General features: G+C 38.0%; 1 long non-coding RNA gene across 1 annotated transcript in view; it reads right to left on the bottom strand.

Moving 5' to 3' along the window:
* LOC117202456 (uncharacterized) overlaps positions 1 to 20188 on the bottom strand; it is a 57345-nt gene extending 37157 nt beyond the window's left edge. Inside the window, exons 1-2 of the long non-coding RNA XR_004484802.2 lie at positions 19718 to 20188; positions 19089 to 19196 (exon numbers count right to left, since the gene is read on the bottom strand). This is a non-coding gene — a long non-coding RNA (uncharacterized LOC117202456). The remainder of the gene's footprint in view (positions 1 to 19088; positions 19197 to 19717) is intronic.
* Positions 20189 to 20618: the final 430 nt, after the last annotated feature.

The following is a 20618-nucleotide window of genomic DNA, read 5'->3' as shown; positions in this document are numbered from 1 at the left end:
CACTATGGACTTTTCAAAATAAACTGGCTAAGGAGAATAGCAGGGAACTAAGAAAGTAAGTTTGTCCTATATCTTGGAAGATAACTTTTCTCTTTCTAAAGTTAAAACCTGTGCCCCACAAAAGATTTTAATTTAGAGAAAGTAGTTTTAAATTCAAATCCATGGATTTTGGTTTTGGAGTTAACGTAAACCCAAACAAATACAATTGTGTTTTATTTCCCTTTGTGAGAATGCTATGGCATATTTTATGTGTCCTCCAATGTCACAGAGCAGCATTTTATTCATTTTGATGATGTAATCTTCTACTTAGCCAATTCTTACCCAAAAATTAAATGCTAAACTTGAGAGGTTTGCAGACAGTTGAGCACATTTCCAAACAGACCCTCAGTTCCTAAAACAGGTTTTTATTCTTAGTTAAAATAGGACCACGTCATTCACTACCTCACTGAATTTTAGGCGCTTAAGATCCACCCACATGAGCCCACTTCTCACATCACACGTCTTGCAGATCTTTGTGGAAGACCTTATCTTTCATCAGCAGACCTGAGGTCCCCACATGGGGGAGACCTCACTATGCAGCAGCCCTGCCATTTTAAAGTCATAAATTAAATAGAATGTACACGGATTTCACAGGTCTTACAGTCCCATGGAATTAAGGGTAACAAAACTGTTCTGAGAGAAGAAACACAAATGCTGAAAACTGGCTTTCCATTGAGCTATGCACCACAGCAAGCAGAGAACGAACAGAGAAAAGCAAAAAATCTTGCTTCTAGAGACCAAATTCTTAGACAATTTTAAGTCTTTGGCAGCTTCTTGTATCATTTTTCTCTTTTCCGAAATAGAACTAATAAAAGTTTCTCATTCCTAGATGGCCTGCTAAGAGCAAAGCCTTGGACTTTTTCAGAAGGAAGATCAAGCTACTTGAATATTTTCAATATATTAGAACTTAAAGGGTATATTTATTTTTTAAATAATAGTTATACATTATTTAATACCTTCTGAGTGTCATATCCTTTGTTAAATTGTGTTTCATCTTTCCTATAACCCTATGAGTGGATATTATTATCCTTATTTTACAGGTTAGAAAATTGGGGCATAGAGAGGATACACGGCTAGTAAATATTGAAGCCATGATTTTCACCAATACTTTGTATCACCACACAATATTGCATCTCCATAATTTTCTTTAGGTGCTTCATTAACCATCACCAGCTCCAGTTCCAGCCCCATAGCCAAACTCACTAGCTCTATGCCAGAACAGACAGAAGTTGTTCAATACATCAGGCAGAACCAAGTAGGTGAAGTTGCATAGCATATTGGTTAAGAATTAGACTGTCAGCTCCAGCTTGCTCCTATGGGAGCCCAGGCAATTTATTTGGCCTTCTTGTGTTTTATTTTCTGATATGTGAAATGGAAATGATAATAATGATATCTACTTGAAGCGTTAGTATTAGTATTAAGTGAGATAATCCCCATAAAACACTCAGTGTCTGTCACTTATATCAGTCTTTTTTGTGTTAACACACGAAAACTATCATTTTAAGCTTTGTATTCTCAGTGCCCACTTAATGCATGACTTATGGCAGGTTCTCAGTAATTGTTTGATAAATTAATAAAAATAAAGTAGGTCAGGGTTCATTGTCAAGAGAGCGTAAGCCTATCCCAAAACTAGGTTTTGTAGCAAATGTGAAGTCAGAGAGATAACCAAGGTCAGATACTTAGTAACTCAGAGGACAGTTACACATGTAAGCAAACATGAGCATTGGGACTAAGAACAAAATCAAGGTCAAAGTTGACAGAAGCTAAAGGAAGAGAAGCAGGGCATTGGAAAATGGATGCATGCACCAGAATATAAAAGGTGACTTGTCTGCCTTTCTTCTTCCCTTCCTTCTCTAAGCAAACATTTGCTGGGTTCTTTCTATGTATCCAGAACTGTTCTAGGCTCTGAGATTACAATTAATAAAATCATTAGAATTACTTAATTTGCGTATTTCCTTATCATGCTTATTTGAAAGCAAAGAAGGTTGTTAGAGGGAGATTTCTCTTGCCTTGATTTCTACTAAGGTACCAGTATCTAGTTCAGATGACAAACGGAGTGTGGGACAGGTTGCCGTACTCAGAATCTGTCCCCACCAAAGAGGTAAGAGAAGTAGTGTCCTAAGTCATGAATCCACTTTACTCACTTTAAAAATATAAAAAGAGGAAAGGGAGAGAGAGAATAAAAATGGAAAAAGATTTAAGAAGACATTTCTTCCTCCCACTTATTCAGGACAGAAGAGTGTTCTGGTATTTTCTCATGTCTCTCCAGCTAAGTGAATAGACTTTCATGGCAGCATTTGAAGAACTAGGTATTCCCTTGCATCTAATGGGCACAGAAAACTGAAGCTTGACTCAGGTGTGAGCTAGTCAGACTGACCTGTGTCAGGCTCCTCAATGGGTTGATCCTGTTGTGATTGACCTACTCTCCCAAATATTTGATGGGACAAAGGTTGCATAAATGTTTATGGTGGGTGAGATGCAAGTCCCTTGGTAGAAAGAGCTGGCCTGGCATCAAAGTAGGTCCTGTGAGGTAAAGCCACCTGGAATAGCAAAGGAATCCCAGGAACAAGAAGGTAGAAGACCTTGATTCCTGGGGACTGTGGAAGGGAGTCAAAATGACGGTGCACTACAGAGATGGATCTGACAGGTCAAAAACGCTGAAAGTGAAAGGTCTTCAGGGATGAGAGAAAGACCACAAAATGCTCACCTGGGAGACAATCACCTTAGAAGTGTACCCAACCCAGAAGGGCCAATTTATAACCTTTTCTATTCCCTTACTCCTGACCTTTCAAACCTCAACAGGGACAGGAACAAGCTCAAAAACAGGGACGAAAAGATTGCTATGGAGGAGGAAAGCACAAAGCATAGAAAGACAGACGCCAACCATGCCAATCCCACCATGTCTACCAACAAGAAGAAGGCCTGAGTTGGAAAAAGGGAAAACATCTGATGCTGAATCAAGTTCAGTTTGTATTAACGTCTTAGACTTGGCAACTCTGATTCATTCACTGTGACTAGGCTTGTTTCTTAAGAGACGTGGTAGGATACACTAAAACCTATATGTGAGCTAAAAAGTTATGGAACCTACCCAAGTTCTGATTCAGCAGCAGGAGATAATTATTCTCACCGAATATCTGAAATAAGGCTGAAGGAGACAATAATAAAGTTGTGTTTTCATTATATGTCATGAGTCATGCTTTTCCACAAAGGCCTGAATCTCACAACGAATCTATCTCAATCTCTTCCTGTCTTCTCTCTCTTTCTCTGACTCTCTCTCTCTTTCCTTCTCTCCCTCTTTCCTTCTTTCTCTCTCTCCCTACTGTATGTGTGGCTGTCCATCCTTCTCTTTTTCTTTCTCAAGAATCTTTGGATTTATCATTTAAAGAAACTGAAAAGAATTGATATTGTAACGTACGAAGATAGATAAGTGACATTCTCAACACAATCCAATTTGGACCCTTTATTAGTCAGCGTATTATTGCAGACAGCAATAGCACTCTGCATAAAGCACACGTAAAGCACTTAGTCCAAACAGAGCCTTTCACACAGTAAGCGCTGAGTGAATAAAAGCTGTTATTACTTGAAACACCACTTCTTGAGCATTGCTGAGGGACAAGCCTTCTTGGGAATCACTCCCTTTTTTCAAATGTTGTTCTGCTTACTACTTACAAAGAAACATATTGTATCATGAATTCTCTTTCAATTCATACCTTTATTTGCAGATACCAGGCCTCTTTTCAATCATTAGAAACAATAAATCACACTTGCACATTCCAAACTCTAAAGAAGGTTAAATATTTACAAAGTTCTGCATGCCAAATAAAGAACAATGTATTGAGACAGGCCCTGTGAGAATGATCCCTTTATACATTTTTGCAAGACTCTATCAGAAATTTGGCCTGGACATTATAGCAATAATTCTTCTGAACTTTAATGTTATCACTGCTTTTAACTTCCTCAGATCCATGCAAGAATAAAATGCAGCAAGACCAATCTGAGCTGTTAGTTAAACTAGTATCTTTCTAGAGGCTAAACTTTTGATAGTGCCAACTGCAATCACCTGGAAGACACAGAAAGGTGAAGCAGATTTTTTTTTCCATTTTCCTTCTGCCTTTCCTTGCTCCAAAATCAAATGGTAAAAACTGGTCAACATTTCAGGCATCCAATATTACCAGAAAATTCTAAATTTTCTGGATTTTTATGAAATCATGCATCTACAAAATCAAACATCCAAATAATAATTAACAATATTATAAGTCTTTGTGCCTACGGAGCACTTCCACTGTTCATCACTCTTGTAATGTTCCTCCTCTCATGAGCTAGGCTTATTCCTAGTTTGTAGATTAGGAAGCTAAAGCACAAGGCCAACTAACTAGTAAGTGCTGGGTTATAACTCAACTATTAGATTTCTGAACTCAAACTCCTTGTTTATTTCAGTATCTCATGCTTTCTCAGCCTCTTCAAAGAAATTATTTTCTTATTCTTATTGAAAGTTGGTCATCTATAAGGAAGAAGAGTTATCCAACAGTTAGGACACATGAGGAGGACAGAGGAAACCTGATTCTTCTCTTATAGTTACAGATGACTAGGAGATGCAGCAAATACTCTCTGGGCTTTCAGATTTCCTCCTAGGAAATAAACATTCTCATCACCTTCTAGGGAAAATAGTGAGAGCGAGAAGGGAACAGATGAGGGTGGGGAAGTGTATCACATGGTAACTGATCTTGAAAAGAAGTAGAGCTGACTTGAGCCTTTCCAAGTGTATAGTTTAACATAGACCTTGGCAGATGGCGTGAGAAAATTCAGAGAGGCTACGGAGAAATGATTAGGAAGATCTCAGCAGAACCCTCCAACGCATCTCTTGTAGCTGCAAATCCAGGATTAGGCAGGGCTGGGCTGCTTCACACAGTGAATCTGTTAGTCAACAACTCTGGTTGAATTCCCACTGTGGACTGGGTAGGTACGGATGCACGTGGGTTTATCTGGGAGAATAAAGGATCTAAAGAAACAGAAAGTGCCCATGAAGTGCTTTGAGCTCTGTAAAGATAAACACTCCTACTCTGAGGTCCATCAGCAGTGACTGTGGTACTAGAAGGGAGACGTTAATTGCATGTTATAAGTAAGCTTGTTTTGCTTACACCTACAAGAATAGTGACTGATAAACCTGACTCACCAGATAGACACAGTTCGTAATCTCACTCTCATTAGTATTCAAAGGAAAAGTTTTTAATAGCATTGTTGGCTCTCTTTCTACTCCATACCTTAAAGATTGGTCACCTTCGTTAGCTGCATTGTGAGCTGTGTTCTTCCTTTTATTCAAAGGCCTGCAATGAAGAGAGCTCTGCTTCCAGATATGATCTTGCCTCCTTCCCCTATTAGCTACTACCTCACCTTCCTTTTACCTAACAGCTACTTCCCGTTGACACTCACAGCATTAAACACATATGACCAAATTTTTTGAAGTTTAAGAAATAGAAAAAAATTTGAATTTACAAGTATAGTAATCATGAGTGATGTTTCTCAAATATTTCTTTAATTTACAAAAGATTAACAGTCTTGTAAATATTTTTCAAAGCACATTTTAAATGTATTTAATATATTTTTAAATATATTCCCAAGTACTTTTCCAAATACATAAAATGAGGCTTACTTATATTATTTTTGTTTAGCGAACCACTGAGTGGCAAAAAAAAAAAAAAGAATCAGAATTAAGCCTCAATATTATACTATCATATTCTTCTATTGTGTTGGTCTCAGTGATGCTATGAAATGGATAATGCTAGATCAGCCAATGGATTTCATGCAAGTTGTAGCTAAGTCATAATTTGGGCTTCACTACAAAGTACATTTCAGGCCCTAATTACTTTTTGGCATGGGACAATTTTATATTTGTGGCCTACAAAAAGCCATACAACTCTTGTCATTCTTCAAAATTACAAGTAAACCCTTTGTGAAAAATACTCTGGAGGAAAGCTTTGAACAGTTATTTCCTAACTCTTTTCAAGGCAAATGTGTCCACTCCTGTGACCTACATTAATTTACCCAAAACAAGGTAAACTTACTATCAAACTATTAATTCCACTAATTGTGAAGACTGAATACATAAAATTCGATAAAACACAACTTTTTCTTCTCTCACAAATTTTTTGAAATGCTCCTAAATCCCAAGGCAGACTCTTCCTTTAAATCTTTATTCTGATAAATGTCAATAAGATTAAGATAGAGGGCTTGTAAAGATTATTTAGCTCCTACACATCTATCAAAGCAATGTAATTATGTGGTCAAAGGACCCAGATCCAGAATGGATTTTTGAAGTTTCATCACTAAGTTTCTGAAAAGTAAGCTCCTGAGGAGGTGGGATGGGGAAATGGTATGACCAAGGCTCAGAAAGACAAGATTTTATTTTTAGTTTATCAAATATTTTCTATAAATACAAACTCATCATGAAAAGAAAGAAACCCAGAGAAGTAAGGCCTGCATTCAGGGCCACTTTTTTTCTGGAAACTTCTGCCTCTTTTAGGAAAAAAACTGACATGCTGAGCAGACAATTTAAAAGCCTCACAGGCTAAAGGAATGAACTTTCTCTGGTTAAATATCCTATATTTTGTGTTATGACTCCAAAGGTCTGAGCCCTAGGGGTAAGGATAAACCAAAAATAGTTCAACCTTTGCAGAGACTGAAGCACAGCTTCATATCATATAATTTCTATAATTAGAATGAGATGATCTGGGATTGCTAGTGTTCCTAGGCTCTTGCCAAAAGAAAACATACAATTAATAAGCTCTGGGGTAACACTATCATATGCTTCAAATTAACAGTTTTTCATCATCTACTTTTTAGCACAATCAAAAGTAACCAGAAAATGTAATTAAAAACCAAAAGTAATAAGAGAAAATAGATTTAGAGCTGCAGGAGATCCAAATGATGAAGGTGTTATATACAGACTTTAAGTCTTATTAATACGTTTAAAAAGACAAAATACAACATTAAGAATTTTGACAAAGAAACAGAATCTATAAAATAAAACCAAACAAAAATTCAGGACATGAAAAGTATAATAAGTGATATTAAAAATTCATTTCATGAGTCTAAAACTATATTATATACAGCTGATGACAAAATTAGTGAACAAGAAGCAATATTGGAATAAAATCATCAACATGAAGCATGGAGAGATGAAATACAGAAAATACAGAAGAGAGAGTAAAAGATATAGGAGATACAGTGAGAAAGTCTAACTACTTGTAACTGAAGTCCCTGAAAAAGAACAGAAAATGAATGGGGCAGAAAGTCGCTGAGCAAGTCTCTTTCAAAGCAGTTAAAATCAGCTAGGTTTAGCAGAATCTTCTGCAATAATCTATGCTAAAAGAAAAGAAAATGATAGAATTCTCAGTCATAGCCCAAGAATGTTATAACTAGCCTAACTGCAATTTGCCCAAATTCAAAAGCAAACTATGAAAGTTACTTTCCTTAGTAAACTATTAACTAAAAGAAATAAGTAGAGAAGTGTATGACTTCTATAACTATATTAATGTCTTACTTTTTAGTGATAAAACTGGTTTTAATATATTTTATATTTTTTGCTTTAGAACTTGTTAATAAGATCCTTATTAGCCTACAAAAATCCAAAGGAAAAAGTATCCTACAATTGCTTTACGTAAGCTTTCAAAAATAACAAGTTTCAAGGAACAAGACAGAGCAAATATTTGGTATGCTCCTTAGTTAAATATTCTTATCAAACTAAATGTGACCAAGAGGTAGCTGAACTCTGGGGAATTTTTGCCCAGTGATGTGGCACTGAGTAATCAATTAGAAATAAAGTCAGTCCCTAGGGAAATTTTTACTTGTAAAATATGCTCAAATATCACAAAGATTCTTTCTCAAAAGTTGATGAAAACTCTTTGCAATTCCCAGGCTTTACAGAAAGATGTCTCCTGTGGAAGTCAGTTAACCTAAGGTTTACTTGGATTCTATTTGATATCACATAAAATGACTGGACTGGTACCTAGCAGCACGTGCTTTTGAAATTGAGGGAAATATGATCAAAAATTGCTTAACTCATTTAACAATACATGTCTCCAGGATACTGCTTAGTGTCAAAGTTACCTGAAAGGATTCAGTTACCTCTAAAATGTGAGTTGTTTACTACCCACTCACTAGTCAGATGAGGTCAATATTGGTAAAGCTTTTCCAATATTGTCTTAGTGATATTCATTCCCAGATTAACTGAGAGGAAGAAAAATTGTTTTGATACACAGTGCTTCTGGATAATTGTGCTTTATTTTATCAAACTTGATGAATTATGCTCAAAAAAACAATACACAAATAAAATTTCTTTACAATTCCAACATATTGTAAAAGGTCACAGGATTCCACAACAGTACTGGGTTGACCTGATGACAATAACAAGGGGTCTTTTATATCATGTGATAAAGCCATTGTTGTACAGAGAATGAAATTTAATGCTGAAATAATTATACAGGCAACTCCATGATAACAGTGATTTAGAAAATTATTCTCTTTGGGAAGCTGAAATATTTCTTGAAGTCCTGTCAGATCAAAGGGGAAAGAAAGTAGAATTCTGAACAGAGAAAAAGCAAATAGCAAACCTAGCCAGAGAGCATAGTTCACGTCAGGACGAGCAGACAAGAGTCCACAGCACTAGAACTAGAGTCCAAAACAGGGTTCGCAAGTCAGAACAAAAGTCAAGCTAAGAAAGGTAAGTAGCACCATTCAGATTCTTTCCACCCATAAGCATGAAACTATTAGATGAACAAGGACATCAGGCAATCTGTATCCTTTATGAATGGAGAACTGACAGATAGCCATGGCCTTTGGATGATGTCAGTGTGGGTCATTAGGTCACCCTGCTCCCATCAATCAAGGGGCCATATCTGGCACTTGGACACTGGCAGGACAATGTTTTCAAGGTTAGTTGAATTATATTAGGTGTTGTACAATTTCTCCTTTAATGCAAAGCCTTTTTCGTTGACAAGGTAATCTAGTCAAAATAAAAAGTAGACAAAGCATGCAATTAGAAGCAGTGTTTGCTGGATTTGACTAAATTAACAGGTTCACCACAGCATGTACTTAATGTACATTTCTTGAATACAGGCTGAAGAATATAGAACCCACTCACATTCAGGTAATCACAACACAGGGACATTGGAGGACATCAAATTCTAGCTCTCACCCGTGGAAGGGATAACTTTTAACACCTTCCTTGGTTAATGGGCATGCACACTCAACCCAACACTGCCAGGGAAGGGAACAGATAAATTCTTAATCATGCCAATTCTACTTATTTTTTTTCCTTTTTTAAAAAACTTGGATAAGTAATACATTCACAGGGATCAGACTGTTATAAAATGATACTAGTAAAAAGCCCCCTCCAATCCATCTGTCCATTTCTGCAACCACACCACCACTGTACCCCACCTTGCAACAAAGAACAATCATAATAAATTTCCTATTTGTTCCTCCAGAGATTTCGTGCATATAAATGTGAATGCAAATTGAGTTCCACTATATATCCACTAGTTTTTCTAGTACCACTTTTAAAGAGTTCCATTTGGCTTCCTTCTGTTAAGCAGAAAAGTTATAGCAATCATGGTCAAAGACATTAAATTGTATTATATCTGAACATGTATGAGTATTTGCACACTACCCTAAATGCTTTACAGATATTATGCCACATTATTTTTATAGAAATCCTATAGTGTGGGTATTATTATCATTATAAAGATAATAAGCACTTGATACATCAAAATCAGAAAATTGCAATATCCTCTGATCTCCTCTCTTCATCTCCCCTAATGCTCACATCTTCATTCATATCTTCTTTTTCCTCCTAAATTCTGCCATGATCCAATACTCGGCCTCACAGTTCCTTAACCTAGCATAGACTTTAACATCGACTTTGGAGACAGACAGACAGATCTAGATTTGAATCAACTTTCACTCTTCACTAGTTATGTGAACGTTGAATTCTTTTCTTACCTCTCCGAAAGTAAGAAATTGGGTATGGGCTGGGGTGAGTGTGAAGGAACATGAAATGGAAGACACTCTATAGATTTTTGCAACCAAAGTGTTACAATTCTCAACCATAAGTGGGCCTTCAACTTTCTTTTACTTAGTCCCTTTTTTATATATTCTATGGTAGTTAACCCAAACCATTGTCCTTTTTTTCCTTCTTACCTCCTGTCTATCACCCTCATTATCAGCATATTAACTTTAAATAAAACCATACAGGGGACTTCCCTGGCAGTCCAGTGGTTAAGATTCCACACTTCCACTGCAGGGGGCGCAGGTTCCATCCCTGGTCGGGGAGCTAAGATCCTGCATGCCACACAGCGCGGCCAAAAACAAACAAACAAACAAAACCATATAGGCAAGTGTGACATAAGAGGAAATATATATTTGACCAGGAACTTTTGTTTCTGGTTCCTGACACAGAGCTCCTAAAACCCTTGTAATTCCCTGAGTGATACAAATGCTAGGAGCATCTTTTTTCCTGATACTTGGGTTTTTACTCCAGTTCCTGACACAGAGCTCCTAAAATCCTTTGGAATTTCCTAGGTGATAGAAGAATGATAACCATTCTTTTAGAGTAGGTCTGTTAATGATAAATCCTTAGTTTTCCTTTAACTGAGAATGTCTTGATTTCCCCTTCATTTCTTTTGTTCTAATGAGGCAACTCTTAGTGGGCTCCTGGATAGTTTCAGGGTGGGGGCTGGTAACCAAGAAGATCAAGCCATGAGTAGAAGCTTGGAAATTTCAGCCCCACCCCCCATTTTTCAAAGAGGGGAGAGGGTCTGGAGATTGAGTTGATAATTGATCATGCCCACACGATAAAGCCTCTGTAAAAATCCCGAAACTACAGGGTTCATAGAGCTTCCAGGTTGGTGAACACATCCATGTGCTGGGACGGTGGTACACCCCAACTTCAAGGGGGCAGAAGCTCCTATGCTCAGGATCTTTCTGGGCCTTGCCTTTTGTGCCTCTTCATCTGTATATAATAAACTGTTAAACATAAGTAAATGTTTCCCTGAGTTTTGCAAGCCATATCAGCAAATTTTCAAATCTGAGGGAAGGTTTTGGGAAACCCCAACTTTGTAGCTAAGTTGGACATAGGTGTGGCTCCCCTGGGGACCCATTACTTGCAACTGGTTTCTGAAGGGAGGACAGTCTTGTGGGACCGAGCCCTTAGCCTGTGGAGTCTGACACTAACTCCAACCAGTTATTGTCAGATTGAAATAAATTATAGGACACCTAGTAGGTGTCTGGAAAGTTGAGAAAGTGGTTGATGTGAGGGGAAAAAAAAAAAATCACACATTTGGTGTGAGAAGTGTCCAATGAAATTTCAACAAACTTAAGAGAACTGATATCATACAGAGTGTATTCTCCAACCACATCAAATTAGAAATCAGTAAGAGAAACATAACAGGAAAATATCAAAACTTGGAATCTAAACAACACAATAATCCACAGATGAAAGAAGAAGTCTAAAGGGAAATAAAGAAATATGCTAAACTGAATGAAAATGAAAATATATCAAAATTTGTGGGATACAACTAAAGCAGTGCTGAGGGAGAACTTTATAGCATGAAATGTATACATTAGAAAAGAAAAAAATGTTTCACATCAATAATCTAATCTCCCACTTCAAGAACCTTGAATAAGAGCAAACTGAACTGAAAGAAAGTAGAAGGAAAGAAATAATAAAGATAAGAACAGAAATCATTGAAATTAAGAACAGGAAAACAATAGAGAAAATCAATGAAACAAAGAGCTATTTTTTTCAGAGATCAATAAAATTGACAAATCTCTAGCAAAACTAAAGTAAAAAGAGAAAAGATATAAATTACAAATACCAGTAATGAAACATACGACATCACTACAGACCCTGCAGACACCAAAAGGAAAATGAAGAAATACTATGAATAAGTCTACATACATAAATTTGACAAAGTAGATGAAGTGGACCAATTCCTGAACCTAGCACAACTGAACTAATCTGAATTAGATAATTTCAATATCCCTCTAACTAATAAAGAAGTTGAATTCACAATTTGAAAACTCCCCAAAGAAATCTCATGGTCCAGGTGGTTTCAATGGAGAATTTTAACAAACTTAAAAAAACAATTAACACCAATTCTGTACAATCTCTTTCAAAAAACAGAAAAGGAGGAAACTAGTATTTGGTGAAGATAATATTGCCTGACAAAGACATTACAAAAAAAAGAAAACTATAGACCAATATTCCTTATTAACATAGACATAAATCCTTAACAATATATTATTCAGTAGAATTCAATAATATATAGAAAGAATTATATGCTGTGACCAACTGAGGTTTATTCTAGGAATGCAAGGCTCATTTGATACTTAAAAATCAGTCCATCTAACCCACCATGTTAATAGGCTAAAGAAGAAAAATCATTTGATCTTATCAATTGACGCAGAAAAGGCATTTAGAAAAATCAGTGTCTTTTCATGATAAAACTCTCAGAAAACTAGGAATAGAGGGGAACCTCCTCAATTTGATAAAGGACATCTGTTTTAAAAAAAACCTACAGTTAATGATGAAAGACTAATGTACAGACCCCCACCATCACCACTACAACCACCACCTAGATCAGGAACAAAACAATAATGTCACTCTCACTACTATTCAACATAGTTCTGGAATTTCTAGCTAATACACTAAGGAATGAAAAAAAGGCATAGACGTTGGAAAGGAAAAAAATAAAACTGCTCATATTCTCAGATGACATGATTGTCTATGTATAAAATTTTAAAGAATCTCCAAAAGAACTTCTAGTACCTCCTAGTACTAATAAATGAGTTCAGCCAGTCACAGACATAAAATAAACACAGAAAAATCAATTATATTTCTATATGAACACATAGACACTGAAATTAAAAATGAAATACTCAGATGTGAATTTAACAAACACAAGTACAGGACTTTCATGCTGAAAATTACAAAACAGTTATGAAAGAAATCAAAGAAGATCTAATAAATTGAAAGACATACTGTATTCATAGATTGAAAGACAACATAAAATAGTGTCCAGTTCTCCCCAAACTGATATGCAAGGTTTAAGAGGATTCTTATCAAACTTCCTCAAAATTACTTGTAGATATAGACAAGACTGTTCTCAAATTTATATGGAAAGGCAAAGAAACTGCAATAGTTAAAACAATTTTTAAAAAATAAAGTGGGAAGACTCATACCTGAATTCAAGACTTATAATACAGCTACTGTATAGTAATCAAGACTGTGTGATATTGTTGGAGGGATAAGCACATAGATCAATGGAACAGAATAGAAAACCCAAAAATAGATACCCACAAATATGCCCAAATGATTGTTGACAAGGGCACAAAAACAATTCAATGGAGGAAAGAGTGTCTTTTCAACAACTCATGCTGAAGCAATTGGACAGCCATAGGCAAATAAATAAATAAAGATAGGAGAAGAAGGAGAGGGAAAGAGGAGAGGGGGAGGAGGAGAGGAGAAGAAAGAAACTTGACCTAAACCTTACCTAGTACAAAAATTAATGCAAAAAATTGTAAAAATTGGACTTAAGTGGAAAACATAAAACTATAAAACTTTTATAAGAGTATATATGAGAAAATCTTCAGAACCTAAGACTAGGCAGAGTTCTTAGAACTGATACCAAAAAAAAAATTGATAAACTGGACTTTATTAAAACTAAAACTTTTGTTATGCTAAATACCTTGTTAATGACAAGCTACAGACTAGGAGAAAATATTTGCAAACTGCATAACCAACAAAGAGCCAGTATCTAATAACTAGAATATATAAATAATTCTCAAAACAAAACAGAAAAAAAAATCTAGTTAATAAATAAGCAAAAGACATGAAGAAACACTTCACCAAAGAGGATATACAGATGGCAAATGAGCACACAAAAAGATGTTTGACATTATTAGCCATTAGAGAAATGCAAATTAGAACCACAGTGACATATATCTACACACCTGTGAGAATAACTAAAATAAAAAATTGTGATAATCCCAGATTCCAGTCAGGATACAGAGAAACTGGATCACTCACACTTTGCTACTGGAAATGTAAAATAGTACAACCACTCTAGGAAACACTTTACCAGTTTCTTCAAAAACTAAATGCAACTATCATATGATCATAGAGAAATTGCACTCTTAGGCATTTAACTCAGAGAAATTGAAGACTCACATTCACATTAAACCTGTGCATGAATGTTTGTAGCAGTTTTGTTCATAATAGCCCCAAACCGGAAATAACACATGGCACTTTGTGCACTGAAATTATACACTCGGGGCATTTTAGTTATTTGTTCCATGTCCTCTCCAACTAGAAATTGACATGTTTGAGAGGTCTTATCTACCTGTGAGATATAGTATAGAGTATGAAAGGATGACAACTCTGGAACCAGACCATGTGGGTCAGATCCTAATGTGGTAGCTGACTGGACTTGCCAAATTATTTGATTTCTCTGTGTCTGTATTTCCTCACCTGTTCCTGGCACATAGTAAGCTCTCACCACATACACTTGGCTTTTGGTACTTGGTCCAGAGCCTGGGAACGAGTAAGTGCTTTAATAAACATTTTTTGAATGAATGAATAAGACAGTGAATGAATGAATGATCACGGTCTTAAAATATTTTCCCCACAACTGTTTAAACTGTTGCCATTTCACTATTACTATAAATCTAATCAAGGCCCTTATCGTGTCTTCTTATACTAATATAATAAACTCTGACATAATAAATGAGATCATGTTTAAGATACTTAGCCCAATACCTGACACAAAATCAATACTCAATAATTATAGCCATAATTAGGTTACTAAAGAATTGTGGATTTCTTCACAATTTTACTACAGGGAATCATTCTCTACTTGTTCTAAGAATAAAGTAAATCTCTTAGCATAACATTTAAGGCCTTACAATCTGATTTTAACCTAGTTTCATGTACCAACAAAGTGCTCAATAAATAATAGCTATAATTATATTTACTATCTTTCTCACTAGATCCTTTACCACATTCTAGAGTCAAATCCCACCAAATTTCTATTTCCTGAAGAAGCCATGGCTCTATCTAAAATGTATTTTCTCTCTTCCTTATCTGACAAATATTTTCTCTTTAGTAAAGCTTCCATGCCATCATCTACCTCCACCCAAACCCCACCCATCCATCTATCCATACCCCATCCAACGTCTAAACCTTTCTTCAAGCATTCATTTCTTATCTTTTTACACCCGGGGGCCAGCACAGTGCCTGGCACACGGTAATGCTTATTAACGTTTGTTAGATTGGATGGAGGAAGAGAGGGAAAAGTGCTAAAGCCACCAGTTTTCCAAACTCCTGAAACCTGCACTGGTTTCTTTGGAACGGAAGCATGATAACTGAGTGCCATGTGCAATATTTGGTAAAGTGCTTCAGTTTCTAAGAAGGAGGGTGTTTAGTTTTAAGATGTCATAAAAAGTTGCCACATGAATCTCCTAGGAAACCCTGAGGGTGTGTCTCTTAAGAAGTGTATCTAAGCTGAGTGTGAAAGAAGGCCGCGCGGTTCTGACCCCTTCTCTCCCTCATTCTCTGCCCCCCACCCCATCCAGGAGCAGTCCTCCAGACACCGTAGCCCATGCTGTCAAAGCTCTCAAGCACATACATCTGGTTCCACATTCCCACTGTGTCCTTTCCACCTCTTTTAGCAACCTTCCCATCAAAAATTCCAATTCCTAGGGTCCTAGTCTCAGCTATTTTAAATGATACTAATACCTTGACGACTAACAACTCACAGTTTTTCCTCAGCATATATCCCTGTAACATCACTTGAGCACTTGAATATTTTGAGGTAATTCCTGGTTTGACTTCACAAATCCCAGCCAGGAATTTTACCTCATCCTTCAAATTACTGCCACCAAATAGACAGGGCCAGTGATGAGAATATAAGCTTTACAGAACACTGAGCCTAACTTTGTATAAACCTGACTTCATTTCAAAAATTAAAGACATCTACCTAAAGAGGAATAAATTTATATTCATTATATAATTGAATCAAAGAATTCTGAGAGCAAAAATACCACTTTTGAGGTATATGAATCTACCAAATACTTTTATTTACTTAATTTTCTGTGTAGTAAAACTTTCTGACAAGATCTTGGCAAATGTTTCTAAATAGATTTTTCCAACAGATTTTTTTCCACACCTTTAATGAGCTAGTTCTTTTTGTAAATTAACAATTAGTCTCTGACCAAAATTGGTCTACAAAGAATTAGAGTGCTCTTTCCCCAGCTGGTTTTTACCTTTAATCACTGTTTCACACTGACTCCTTATTTTACTAAATCTTCATCTCTCCACTACTCAGGTAATAGAAATATAATTGAATTTTAAAATCTATGCCTTTGTTTTCTCTTTCCTTATATTCTACATCATATCTGATCATATAAACACATTTTCTAATTGCAACCTCAGCTAATTCCACAGATCCCCCCACCTCTTAACATAGAACTTCCAGCCCCAGGCAAACTCCATGTTCCCAAACTCCCACCCACCCAAGGCTGCTGATACACAGGTAACTGGGGCTTCTGAAATGATCTATGGAGGCTTGTAAAACAATGCTTCTCTCCTACTTGGGTTGATCTCTAAGGTTAGGAATCTTCAGAGGTGCTCCTCAAACTTCGCTGTTTATTTATTTCAGTGAAATAAATTTTTCTATTTTTACTTATTCTCTTTCCCTGTCAAAAGCCAAGCAATACACTTTTATGTTCAGAATCATTTTTCCTCTTCAATGTCTAATGCTTTATGGCTCAGCCAAGCATAGTGTCTGCTCTTTTTGCTTTTAGAATGAAGTTTCCACCTAGACCTGTTCAGCCCGTACAAACAGTTCTGTGAACTGCCCCAGTATCACATCAGACATTAGCCACAGTGCCTGAGCCCTGGAAGGCGCAAAGCCCAGGTTCAAGTGATTCCCCACTAGGGGAATTAAAACTAAGTGAAGGAGTAGGACAAAAATGCGTTGTATTAGACCCTCTTATAGATTCTTTCTCTTTAAAAGAGAACATCTGGGGCTTCCCTGGTGGCGCAGTGGTTGAGAGTCCGCCTGCCGATGCAGAGGTCACGGGTTCGTGCCCCGGTTTGGGAGGATCCCATATGCCACTCCGCCTGCGCGTCTGGAGCCTGTGCTCCGCAGCGGGAGAGGCCACAACGGTGAGAGGCCCGCGTACCGCAAAAAAAAAAAAAAAAAAAAAAAGAGAACATCTGAAAATGGTAACACCTTAACCTAAAGAAACAAACGCCTTAGAGCAAAACTTCCAACAAGGAGACAACAGGTGAGGAGATATTTTTAGAGATTTCTATCAAATCATACTCTAAACAGGATCGCAGAGGCAGCCTCCCCCCATCCCCAAAACAAAAAAAAAAATCCAGGCCTTTCTTGCTCACACACAGGATGGCTCTTGATGCGCACTACCAACCTACCAGACAGCCTCAAGCCCAGGGTCCTAAGTAGCCCAGACTGTATCCTTTCCCATCTCTAAAAAACTCAGATATGTACACTCAGACATGGCCAGCTGCCACCAAAGAGAGAAGCTTCACACAGGTTTATTGTGGGAATTTTCAGATCCAAAAACAACCTGACATTTAAGTTCTGCCACTAATTAAAACCCACTGTTTTTCAGGGGGTTACCTCAAGTTTCTTTCATTTCCATCCAAGCTTTCTTTTTGAAATAAGTCATTTCCCACCTGACTGTTTTTGCTTTCTATCTGTCCAGATTTGTGAAAATATTTCCTCTAGATTTATTTTATGTTTAAAGCCAGCTAAGGCTGCTCTCTATCCTACTGTGGGAAGGCTTCTTCTCAAAGTGTATAGACAGTGGTTGGTCATGCAGCTGTTACACTGAGCATTTGCTCAATGTGGGGAAGGGAGAAATGGGGGTATTGACAGTTATAGAGCATTATACTGGGTTCTTTACACAGACGGGAAAGCCTCACAACTTTCTTTGAGGATAAGTAGTACTGCCTTCATATCACAGATGGAGAAATCGAGGCACCAAGAGGCAAAGTAATATGCTTAAGGTCATACAGCTCTTACTGCACAGAGACTGGGTTTAAGCCCAGGTCTGTCAAACTCCAGATCTTATTTCTTTTTCCCTATACCAAAAGCCTTCCATGAATCAGAAAGAGAGTTCCACAGATGGTTCTCTCCACACCAGGCAGGGCCCTGCCTTTAAGTTTAGCATTTCATTTCCCAACACACCTTTTAATGAACGTTCTGGTGTTCACCATGATACAGGAATATTTCTGCCTTGTCTTTGTTTCCAAATAGATGTCGCCATTATTTTGTCTCATTTGTGTATTTTTTGTATCTCAGAGGTGCACAGTTCTAGAATTAGTGCATACTTTCTTACAAAGTCCTAGGCTGTAAATGTACTCTGTCTTTCCTATAGACTACTCATTTGGATGGGATTACTTGGGAACATTTAGCCAAATTACAGTTATTACTGAGATGAAATTAAGTTGAAAGATTTAAATCTGCAATCTCAAAAACTCTTGCTTCTTGTTTATAGGGTTAATTAAAACATTCTTCAGTTAGTTGAGAAATTTCTTGATATAAGATGATTTTAGCACCATTGATTGGAAAAATAGTGAGCTGTAAAATCTATAACAGTTTGATAAGCTGCAGTGAAATAAGACAACTAATGTTAATATAAATTGGTAAATACCAATCAGACATACCAGGTGAAGGTTACACAGAGTCAAATATTTGTATAGAACATGCCTAGAACTCCAAGTATTTAACTTTCCCTTAAAAAACTCTCCTGAATTTTGATTTGTGTGGGCAGCTTAACTGAAGAATTCTACAAAGAAATACTTAACAAGTGAGGTCAGCTTAGTTAAATATCTGTGAAAAGAATGAAATGTGTATACAAGAATATAAATCGTTGAGTCAACACCACCAAAAGAAAACACAGCAGCTATGTGTAAATGAAACTAGATGATTTCGAAATCCTAAAGAAATTTGCAACATTATTACCTGGTTACAATAGCCGACATGAGCATCCTGCATATAAAGGGCAAAGTGGCCAAGGTCTTGATGGCATGCCACCTGCTTTGGGTTGATCCTCATTTATAGGATTGAGCTCTATAAGCAAATAAAATGATTTAAATTCTACTTTTAAATATTTTCTCTCTTTTCCTTACATTCAGAGCAGATTTGTGGTATATCAGCACACCCATTCTCAGTAAAAACAGGCTCCAGGAGAGAGGGGGAAGATGGCGGAAGACTAAGACGCAGAGATCACCTTCCTCCCCACAGATACACCAGAAATACATCTACACGTGGAACAACTCCTACAGAACACCTGCTGAACGCTGGCAGAAGACCTCAGACCTCCCAAAAGGCAAGAAACTCCCCACGTACCTGGGTAGGGCAAAAGAAAAAAGAAAAAACTGAGACAAAAGAATAGGGACGGGACCTGCACCAGTGGGAGAGAGCTGTGAAGGAGGAAAGGTTTCCACACACTAGAAGCCCCTTCGCTGGCGGAAACTGGGGGTGGCGGAGGGGGGGAGCTTTGGGGCCGCGGAGGAGAGCGCAGCAACAGCGGTGCGGAAGGCAAAGCAGAGAGATTCCCGCACAGAGGATCGCTGCCGACCGGCACTCACCAGTATGACAGGCTTGTCTGCTTAACCGCCGGGGTGGGCCGGGGCTGGGAGCTGAGGCTCAGGCTTCAGTCGGAGCGCAGGGAGAGGACTGGGCTTTGAGGCGTGAACACAGCCTGAAGGGGGTTAGTGCACCACGGCTAGCCGGGAGGGAGCCCGGGGAAAAGTCTGGACCTGCCGAAGAGGCAAGAGACTTTTTCTTCCCTCTTTGTTTCCTGGTGCGGGAGGAGAGGGGATTAAGAGCGCTGCTTAAAGGAGCTCCAGAGACGGGCGTGAGCCGCGGCTAAAAGCACGGACCGCAGAGACGGGAATAAGACGCTAAGGCTGTTGCTGCCGCCACCAAGAAGCCTATATGCGAGCACAGGTCACTCTCCACACCTCCCCACCTGGGAGCCTGTGCAGCCCGCCACTGCCAGGGTCCCGGGATCCAGGGACAACTTCCCCAGGAGAACACACGGCACGCCTCAGGCTGGTGCAACGTCACGCCGGACTCTGCGGCCCGCAGGCTCGCCCGGCACTCCGTGCCCCTCCCTCCCCCCCGGCCTGAGTGAGCCAGAGCCCCCGAGTCAGCTGCTCCTTTAACCCTGTCCTGTCTGAGCAAAGAACAGACGCCCACAGGCGACCTATCTGCAGAGGCGGGGACAAATCCAAAACTGAACCCTGGGAGCTGTTCGAACAAAAGAGAAAAGGAAATCTCTCCCAGCAGCCTCAGAAGCAGCGGATTAAATCTCCACAATCAACTTCATGTACCCTGCATCTGTGGAATACATGAATAGACAACTAATCATCCCAAATTGAGGAGGTGGACTTTAAGAGCAAGATTTATTATTTTTTCCCCTTTTCCTCTTTTTGTGAGTGTGTATGTGTATGCTTCTGTGTGACACTTTGTCTGTATAGCTTTGCT

The sequence above is a fragment of the Orcinus orca genome, chromosome 1 (genome assembly GCF_937001465.1).
Source record: "Orcinus orca chromosome 1, mOrcOrc1.1, whole genome shotgun sequence".
Classification (NCBI taxonomy): Eukaryota; Metazoa; Chordata; class Mammalia; order Artiodactyla; family Delphinidae; genus Orcinus; species Orcinus orca.
Note: the sequence above shows the minus strand (reverse complement) of the source record. Positions and strands in the feature narration are given on the sequence as shown.